Source organism: Hippopotamus amphibius, chromosome 13 (genome assembly GCF_030028045.1).
Source record: "Hippopotamus amphibius kiboko isolate mHipAmp2 chromosome 13, mHipAmp2.hap2, whole genome shotgun sequence".
Classification (NCBI taxonomy): domain Eukaryota; kingdom Metazoa; phylum Chordata; class Mammalia; order Artiodactyla; family Hippopotamidae; genus Hippopotamus; species Hippopotamus amphibius.
Window position 1 is genome coordinate 76,319,290 of NC_080198.1, and position 9,348 is coordinate 76,328,637.

Sequence of the window (9,348 nt, forward strand, 5' to 3'; positions counted from 1 at the left end):
TAGAAACTGACTGATACTTGTTAATATATATCAGGACCTGACATGTTTCAGAGACACTTATCTTACCTTCCTGTTATGCTTCACTCTGTTTCCTAAGAATATAGTTATATGTTGAGTAATTTAGCATGGAAGTATCTCTTAGTGAGCTTCACAACAAGTAGTTTTGTTGACCTACTTATTTCAAGTATTTTGGTGCTAAAAATGTGACAGTTATACCTTCTTTTTCCCAAGAATGTTTTGAAGACACATTTAAACATTTCCGCTTGTGGGAATCTGCTTACTTTCTCCACAGAACATTGAAGAAAAAAAAGTTACTACTTGAACAGAAAGATTAAAGCATTTAAATATGATCCGATATCTAGAAATAAAATAACACACTCCATAAAGAAATTGTGAGAAATCACAACAGACATATATTGTAAATGAACAACTCAGAAATGTAGTATAAGAGAACAGGAACATAAGTGATGCTACCAAAGTAAACTTACTAGAATAAGCAAAACACCACCAGATAAATTCTACTGGATTTTTTTCACAATGAACAGAGAAAAAAATAAGATTAAAAACTGGTGGTATTAGATTTTGCCATTCTTTAAACTTAAGGGTGAATTGTAGCTTGAGAATTTTCTAAATGTTTAATGAATAATTCTTTCCCTTTAAATCCAAAGTTTTTCCCTAATAGCTTTTCGGAGAACTATCTGATCCTTGATAGTACACGGTCTTGGCTTCTGAATGAGGCAAAAACACTTCATGAGGGATGGAGTCTTTTATGTATAAACTTGTGCGTGTATACATGTTTAAACTGTTTATGGTGGAAATGTAATCAGAATAAAGATAAAATTACTGATGGATTCTTAAATGACATAACTGCTGCCTCAGAGTCTTGGGAAAACTATTGCTTAGAAGCTTCCAGGATTCTAAGAAATCAACCAGAAAGTCTAAGAGAAAATGTAGGAAAATTTTAATTAAAAGCGTACTAATCTAAGGTGATTTGAGTGCTGCTATAGATGTTTATGAGATTTTGTCACCTATCGTTAAGGTTCATAAAACACACCATTTACACACACAACAACCGTATGAGTCAAACTCTCTAAATTTTCAAATTACCATCTAGCTTAAACCCACCACTTACCTTGATTTAGTACATTGCTCTGGATTCTTCCTGAATGGGATAGACTAGATATTGGGAAAGCAGCTAAAGACACAGACAAGCTACTGACCTTTATCTTTTCTCTCTACAAAGCATTTAACAGCACTTCCTGTTTCAGACAGGTAAGATGGTGGTTTATGTACATTTTCATTTATATAAAGTATTGAGGCCTTGGAATCTGAAAGATCATTTTGGTCTTTCAAAAAATGAAGGGAAAGTGAGGCAAAGGCTATTTTCCATACGTGTGTACGAATCTGTTAATTTTGCTACTTTGATTTTTGGAACGGAAGGTGAGATCCTATTGGAGATCAGACCCTATCTCACCTAGCTTACTTCTGGAAGGCCCTTCCGATCCTCTAAAGCACATGGCTCCATGAACACTCCCACAGACTCTGACTACAGCAAATTCAGACTGTCCCATAATAAGATACCCTTCAGATAAACAGTGACTCTTGCAGTTTATCTGGCTTACATTCCAAAACAAAACACAGGGTAGGAAATTTTCCAAGTCTCATTCTAAGATTTATTGTCTGCTATTAACCAATATTCCACATACGTTATTTAAATCTTTCTTCTTAGATTGGGGAAAAGCTGAAATCTCCCCATCACCAATATCAACTGTTGTCATGGAGCCACAGTGAACAGCCTCCTGTGTTCATAAAGCATCTTACAGATCCCAGCATCTTAAGCCCTCCTGGTTCTTCTGCCTCAGACTCCTCTGTCCACAGAGGTCACTGAGGAAGCAAATTCACTGACAAACATTTACTTTGTTGGTTTAAACTAAGAAGACATTTTGTGATTTATAGAGAGCATTTCACCAACACTATAAGCCAAGCATGTGGAGTTCCAGAATACAGAAAACAAAAGAATCTGTATTATTTTTATAATTCCAAATATCAACACGTGATAGAACAAACAATAACAACAAATACCTAGATTGTGAAACACAAAGCAACACATACTCTCTCACTTCACACACACTTCGGAAATTATTTCCATTCGACCTAGTTCTGGTACTTTAAGCCCAATGGATGGGGAAAAAAGCACAAACACAGTCATCATTAAAGCAATAGGAAGAACATACCCCGACTTATTTGTTGGTAAGATTTCTAAAAGCTAAGAATGGAAAGCATAACAGGAAGTGATAATTTGTTTATAAACAGTTGGTTTATGGACCAAATGAGAGTTAGTCCATAAAAGTCCTAATTTGGTTAAATTCATTGTTAAAATATCCCCTTCTCTTACCTCGCTTACAATTACTTCTAAATTTCACTCTGCCTTAGTAACATTTATTTCCCTTTCTTTGTTCTCTGTCACAACATGGTATGTAACTGATATTGAGCTGAACCAGGATCGCAGGTGTCTAATGACCCAGGTGGTCTTCTCACTGGCTTTGCCAGGCATGGCTTCTGCTCCTTCTGCGACCCTCCTAGTTGACCAGAGTGAGCCTGTTCCTTTAACGACCCCCCATTCCTCCCTCACCAAGTCATCTTTCAAGTCCTGAATCTCCTCCGATTTCTTTATTTTTGCTCTTTTGAAGGACCTCTGAGTCCCAGGTTTTGTTGTTGTTTTGTTTGTTGTTTGTTTTTCTTTGCTTTATCCTCCTGGTCTCTGTGAATTTTCTTTGTATTTGACCACAGGAATCTGAACCACCACCACCCCGCTCCCCCGACCCCGCCATTCCCTCTTCACGAGTGACTTAAACAACCACGGAAGGAAAAGTCCTGAAAGTGATCCAATTCCGATCGAGTGTGGAACCATTACAGACAGTGCTGCAGCACCCCCGTGCCTGTGGCTGTATCTGAGGGCCCTGAAAGGCAGGAGGATGCTGTAGAATGCACTGCTGTTTGCCAGAATCGAGCAGGAAGGGCCAACTGGTGCTCCGCCAGAAGTTCAGTTTTCCCTTCTATTTTCCTAAACACGTGACGGACTTCCGAGGTAAACTTACTCCTTCTAAAAATGTATGCACTTTCTATCTCAATTCATGCTTACAGCCTGAACTTTTAAAAGTCTCTTGCAAAAAAACATTCCGATCATCAAACTTACCCACCTTCCCTCCTTCTCTGGAACATTCCATCACCAAGTTTATTACAACCCTCTCTTGTTGCTCCAAAGACTCTTCCCATATCTGTAACCCCCCCCCCCCATCCCCGCCCCGCGGCAGGCAGAGCTAGGACACTAGACTTACTTTGGTCCCAGGTGAGTGTAGCAGGGACAGTGGTTTCTGAGAGCACAAGAGCGGGTGGTGTTTGGAGGGAGCCCGCCTCGGGTAAGCAGCACAAGGAGGAGGAGGCTGAGAGCAGCGGCCTGGGTCAGGGGCGGGAGGGCTGTAAAAGCAGACAGCGCCGACGACGTTCAGACAGGCTCCATCCCGGTGGCCTCCTGCCCCCGAGCCCCTAAGTTTCTGATACTGGGAAGGAACGGTGGCCTTCCTGCTGCTGAGACCTTGCTCCCTGGCAGGCGCACCTCAGAGCCTGCTGCGCTCTCTACCCACCCGCCGCACAGGGGCGCCCGGCTGCTGAGAGTCTCTGTTGCGCATGTGCAGGCTGCCTCCCAGAACCGGCCTGTACCAGTCAGATCCTGTCAGAACCTATTGGACCAGAGTCTGGCTCCGCACAGGTGAGCCTCATACAGGAGCTACACCCCACCCCCTAAACCCCTTCTATCCATTGACCAGCGCAGCTGGGGGGATAGCTTGAGCCGGACCCCTTCTTGCCTTACCTGGGATGTAGAGAGACTGGAACCTTTTTATATGTATATATTTGGATGTGTGTGCGTGTGGAGGCCAATACTGTAAACATCACATTTATTCACATAGTCAATGGGGCCCAGCTGAGGGAACGGTTTTCGCACTACCTGTGTGCGTCCCTCCCTGCCAAGATTCTTCCTCATACCTAACGCTCAGTCCCTGTATCCAGTGGTCCACGGAAACGCAGCTAGGGACGAGGGCCCAGGAGGAATGGGAATCTCTCCTTGGGAGAACAGGAAGAAAAGGCTAGAGAACTTGGTACCCACGACGTCCCATCCCCTAGGAGAACAGAGGTGAGGAAACATTCCACGCGGTCTGGCCCAGCGGGCTGGGGGAGAGGAAGATGATAGTGATGCCAGCAACAGCTGGGCTTGCTGCTTAGGGACAGAGGTATAGGGAGGAGGCTGGGGCAGTAACACGAGAAGAGCTTTTTCTGCAGATCCAAGAAAGGAAATTATTTGTGGAACTGGAGAGGAAAGACCCTGGGATACTTTCCTCTTTTCCCAGGTACCTAGAAGCAATACTTTTAAAATTATCGCAGTCTTCTTTCAAACAGTATTACACGAATTCCATATAATATATGAATTTTAAGAACTTCCATTTTTCTCTCTGAATTTTTGTGCCATAATTTTAATGCAGTTTATTTCTTCAATATATCACTAATTGTTTCTTCAGACACAGTGGCTCCCATGGTAAGTTTATATGTAACTTTTTAAGAAACTGCCGACCTGTTATTTTTATCCAAAATGAGTGTGACATTTTACATTCAGCAATATATGAAGGCTCCAGTTTCTCTACGTCTCTGCCAACACTTGGAATTGTTAGCATTTTCAAGCCATTTCAATGGGTGTATCATGGTATTTAATGATGATTTAAACTTGCATTTTCGAAATGATTAATGATATTGGGTATTTTTTCTTGAGTTTGTAGGCCATGAAGTGTCCAGATCTTTTTCTTTTCTCCATTTCTTTATTGGGACAGTCTTATTATTGAGTTATGAGAGTTCTTTATATATTTTGTGTATATGTGTGTGTATAAACCCTTTGTCAGATTTATGTTCTGCAAATATATTCTCCCATTTTGCAGCTTGCCTTTTCATGAACAGTCTTTTGACAAGTGAAAGTTTTGATTTTGATGAAGTCCAGTTTATCAGATTTTTCATGTATTGCTTATGATTGTCTTATCTAAGAAATCTTTGCCAAACCCAAGATCATAAAGGTTTTCTCCTATGTTTTCCTCTAAAAGATGGATTTAGCGCCTATATTTATATATATGACCTATTTTGAATTATTTGTGTGTGTGTATATATGGTATAATGAAAGAGCTGAGATTCATTTTTTCCCATACTGATATCCAGTTATACTAGCACAGTTTCCTGAAAAAACTATCCCTTCCCTCTGATTTTTTGATACCTCTGTTGAAAATCAATTGATTATATGTGTTGATCTATTTCTGCATTATCATTTCTGTTCCGTTGATCCATGTCTGTTCTTCACCATTATTATATTGCCTTGATTGCAGTAGCTTTATAAACCTTGAAATCAGATGATATAAATCCTCCAATTTTGTTACAGTTGTCCCTAGGTATCCATAAGGAATTGGTTCCATGACCCCTGCACCCACAGATACTAAAATCCATGCGTGCTCAAGGTGCTTATATAAAATGGCATAGCATTTGCATATAACCTTCACAGTCCTCTGGTATACTTTACATCATATCTAGGTTAATTATAATACCTAATACAATATAATGCTATGTAAGTGGTTGTAAATGCTATGTAAGTAGTTGCTGGTGCGTGTCAAATTCGTTTGGTGGGCAGGAGGCAGGGTTTTTTTTGATCCACAATTGGTTGAATCTGTGGATGTAGAACCCATGGATACAGAGGGTCAACTGTATTTTAAAAAATCATATGGAAATTCTAGATGCCTTGAATTTCCCTCAAATTATACAATAAACTTGTCAATTTCTACTTATGCTCATTTATGAAAGATGTATTTACTGGGTATAGAATTTTAAGTTGATCCTTTTTTCTGTCAGCATTTTAGAGAGGTAAGTCCATTGTCTCTGGAATTGCATAATTTATGACAAGAAGTCTGCTGTTATTGTTATCTTTGTTTCTCTGGATGCAGTGTGTCTTTCCTTTCTTGATGCTTTCAAGACTCCCTCTTTAACACCTTTTCAGCAATTTGATTATAGTGAAACTGGAGAGATTTTATTTATGTTTATTTTACTTGGGCTTCATTTTGCCTTTTGAATCTGAGGGTTTATAGTTTTTTTTTAATCAAATTTGTAAAACTTTTGGCCATTGTTTCTTCAAATATTTTTCTCTTCCTTTCTTTCTTTTCTGGAAATCCAATTGTAAATATGTTAAATCATTTGTTATTGTCTCACAGGTCAGTGAGAACTAACTTTATTTAGTCTCTTTTACTCTGTGCTTCGTTATGAATACTTTCTACCACTATTCAATATGTATGTTGGATTTGTGCTGTTTTAAAGTTCTTGTCTGTTAATTAATTTTACTATCTTTTTCATTTGAGATCTGCTTTATTGACTGACTTTTCTCCAAGTTATGGGTCACATTTTTCTGCTTCTTCAAATATGCGGTAATTTTGTTTGGAGGCTGGACATCATGGTTTTATGTTTTTGAGTGCTGCATTTTGTTATATCTTTTAGGGTGAATCTGGATTACCTATAGTGCTTATTTAGCCCCACTTTTAAGGTGAGGCTCTTCTTAGGTCTCTACTAAATGCATCATATATTCACGAGTTCTCTTTCCTTTAGATTATGGAAACTTGAATGATTCTCAGACCTTTATGAACTCCAGAAATTTTTACAGCTTACAGCTCCCTCATAATTGTTCTGTCCTCTGATATCATTCATGTCCAGTGATATATCTGTGGATTGATATTCAGTCAAAGATTCAATGGGACACCTCTGAAGATATCTGGAGCACTTTTGCATAGCTCCTTCCCCTTGGGCAGTGTGTTCCACAAATTCTAGTTGCCTTGGCTTCCCCAAGTCATAACTTCTGTCTCCTCAATTCATTGACAACCAAGTTTTGTTTGTATCCTCCCCCCAACTTTCTGTACTTCACTGGACATTACTTCCAGGCAGAAAGCCTGGGCAAATGTAGGGCTCACCTAACTCATTTGTTTCTCTTTCATCCAGGATTACTGTCCTGTGTTGCCTACCATCAAGTATCTTAAAATAGTTATTTACTAAAATTTGTCCAGTTTTCGAGTTGTTTTTTAATGGAGGGTAATTATATATCCTTGTTCTCTCTCATGGGCAAATTCTGACATAACTTAGAATGGGGTTTGGTTGTAGAAAATTCTGAGATTTAGTACCTTTGAAAGAGAATTAAAACGTACATTTGGCTATAAAAAAAGAAAAGGTAGCTACCTTTATTATTTAATTTCATACATCCTCTGGAGTCTAATTCCTTCTAGAAGCAGAAAAAAACCAAAATAAAATTGGACAAATAAAATCAACTCAGCTTCTTTTCATTGTAAAATATTTGGGGGAAAAAAATAAGTCAGTTAAGGTTAGTCACAACAGTTTTTCCCCTCTGACAGAGTCTTCTCTAAATATCTTTCCTCTACAGCTGGCTTGTGGGTCCAGGCCAACATGGTAGTATAGGGAAAGATCTTTGGTCTACATGCTGTCTTCTGCAATCTTTCCTTTCCTCCCTTATCACTGAATAGCCCACACCAGTGCCTGCTATTGTATGACCGGTCTGATCTTTGTCCATGGATTCATCTTCCATTGATGCCTCTCCATCTTATCACATTCCCTTATCCTAAGGTGCCTATGGTGATTCTTTTCTGTTTTACTGATTGTCTCAAATCTGTGACCTTTGTGGGAGACCCAAGAGCCATCAGCAGATTTTCCTCACCATTCCACAATATGCAGAATTCTTTGAGGCAGCCTTCAAACATTGCCTCAGACATTGCTCTTCTTCCCAGAGACTATATAGCACCAACACAAGGCAGAATGCATGGTTTGCTATAGAGCTTACAGCATCTCCTCTGCCTACTCCCCAGGGCATTAGCACCCTAGTAGATGAGTGTGTCACTCATATCTATACTGTCCCACTTCTCTTTCTCTAGTTTTCAAATCCTGTTCTTAGTGAAAAGGAACTCCCCATCCTGTTATAGGGGAACTTTCCTTGCAGCATAGTCCTTGTTCTCTCCATGCTGTGGCTTCTTATAAATACAACAGGAATTGAAGGGACCAAGCCCAGACTTTTACTTGTAAAGAGAAGCTTTGGGGATTTATAAAACACTCTTGTTCTTTAACAAAGGATGACTTCATGACTAAAGTTTTGCAGTGGATTAAAAAATGTGAGCTCGTAGACTCAAAGAGGAATAAAAGACTTCTTTGTTCTGTACCTACTCTCTGAAGCAATACATGCCATTGATTCAACAGGTAGGGCAGCCATTAAACACCCAGGGACTAGTTAACAAAAAATAAAGAAAACACTGATTTAATACGCGAAAAAATACTATCCCTTTTACCTTCTTTATAGTAAATCTTTGCATGAGGATCAGCTTTCATCATATCCTTCTCCTCCCTTCTAGCACCCACAGGGCCTAGTTGTAATGATAGTAAGAGCTAAAATGTATTGATTGCATGTGGTATGTCAGGCACTGCTCTAAGTGTTTTAATTTCACTTAATCCCCATAACAATCCTATGTGGTATGCATTATCATTACCTCTATTTTGCAGAAAGGGAAGCTGAGGCACAGAGAGGTAAAGTAACTTGCCTAAGAGCACATAGACACGATATCTTGGATAAAATCACTTAACCTTTCATTTTCAGGATTTTCATCTGTAGAATGAGGATAATAGTTGTAATAATATAAATAAGGCAGTATGTGTAGCAATTAAGCAAAAGCTTCCCAGATCCAGACTGCCTGGGTTCAGATCCTGTGTCTCTGAGTTACTAGCTGGTCCCCTTGGGTTCCTTGAGCTCTCTGTATTTTACTTGCCTCCACTATAAAGCAGGAAGGATGGTAAATGTATCTGCCTCTGAGGATTACTATGAGGTAAGTAGAGACTTGGACCAAACGTGGGACATAGCAAGTTTTCAATAAATGTTAGCTCTTTTCAAAGGCCCACCCTACCTTATCTGAAATCCTGGAGGCCAGGCAAATTTTGGAATTTGGAGACATTTTTTAGAATGGCAGTATGAAACATTACCCTAGTAGGGTCTGAGAAACACCTCTTGAGCAAACATTAAGGCTTCAATAGCAAAATGCACCAATATTTACTTTTAGTGGGATAAATGAAAACAAAGTATCCTCATGTCAGTTTAGGTTAAATTTTGCTGTAGAATCAATTATTTCAAATTTTTAGTTTTCAGGGATTTTTATTTTAGAACTTCCAATGATATATTATGGACTGTATTGTTTCATATTGTTGTGAGGATTAAATGAGGTGTTGTAA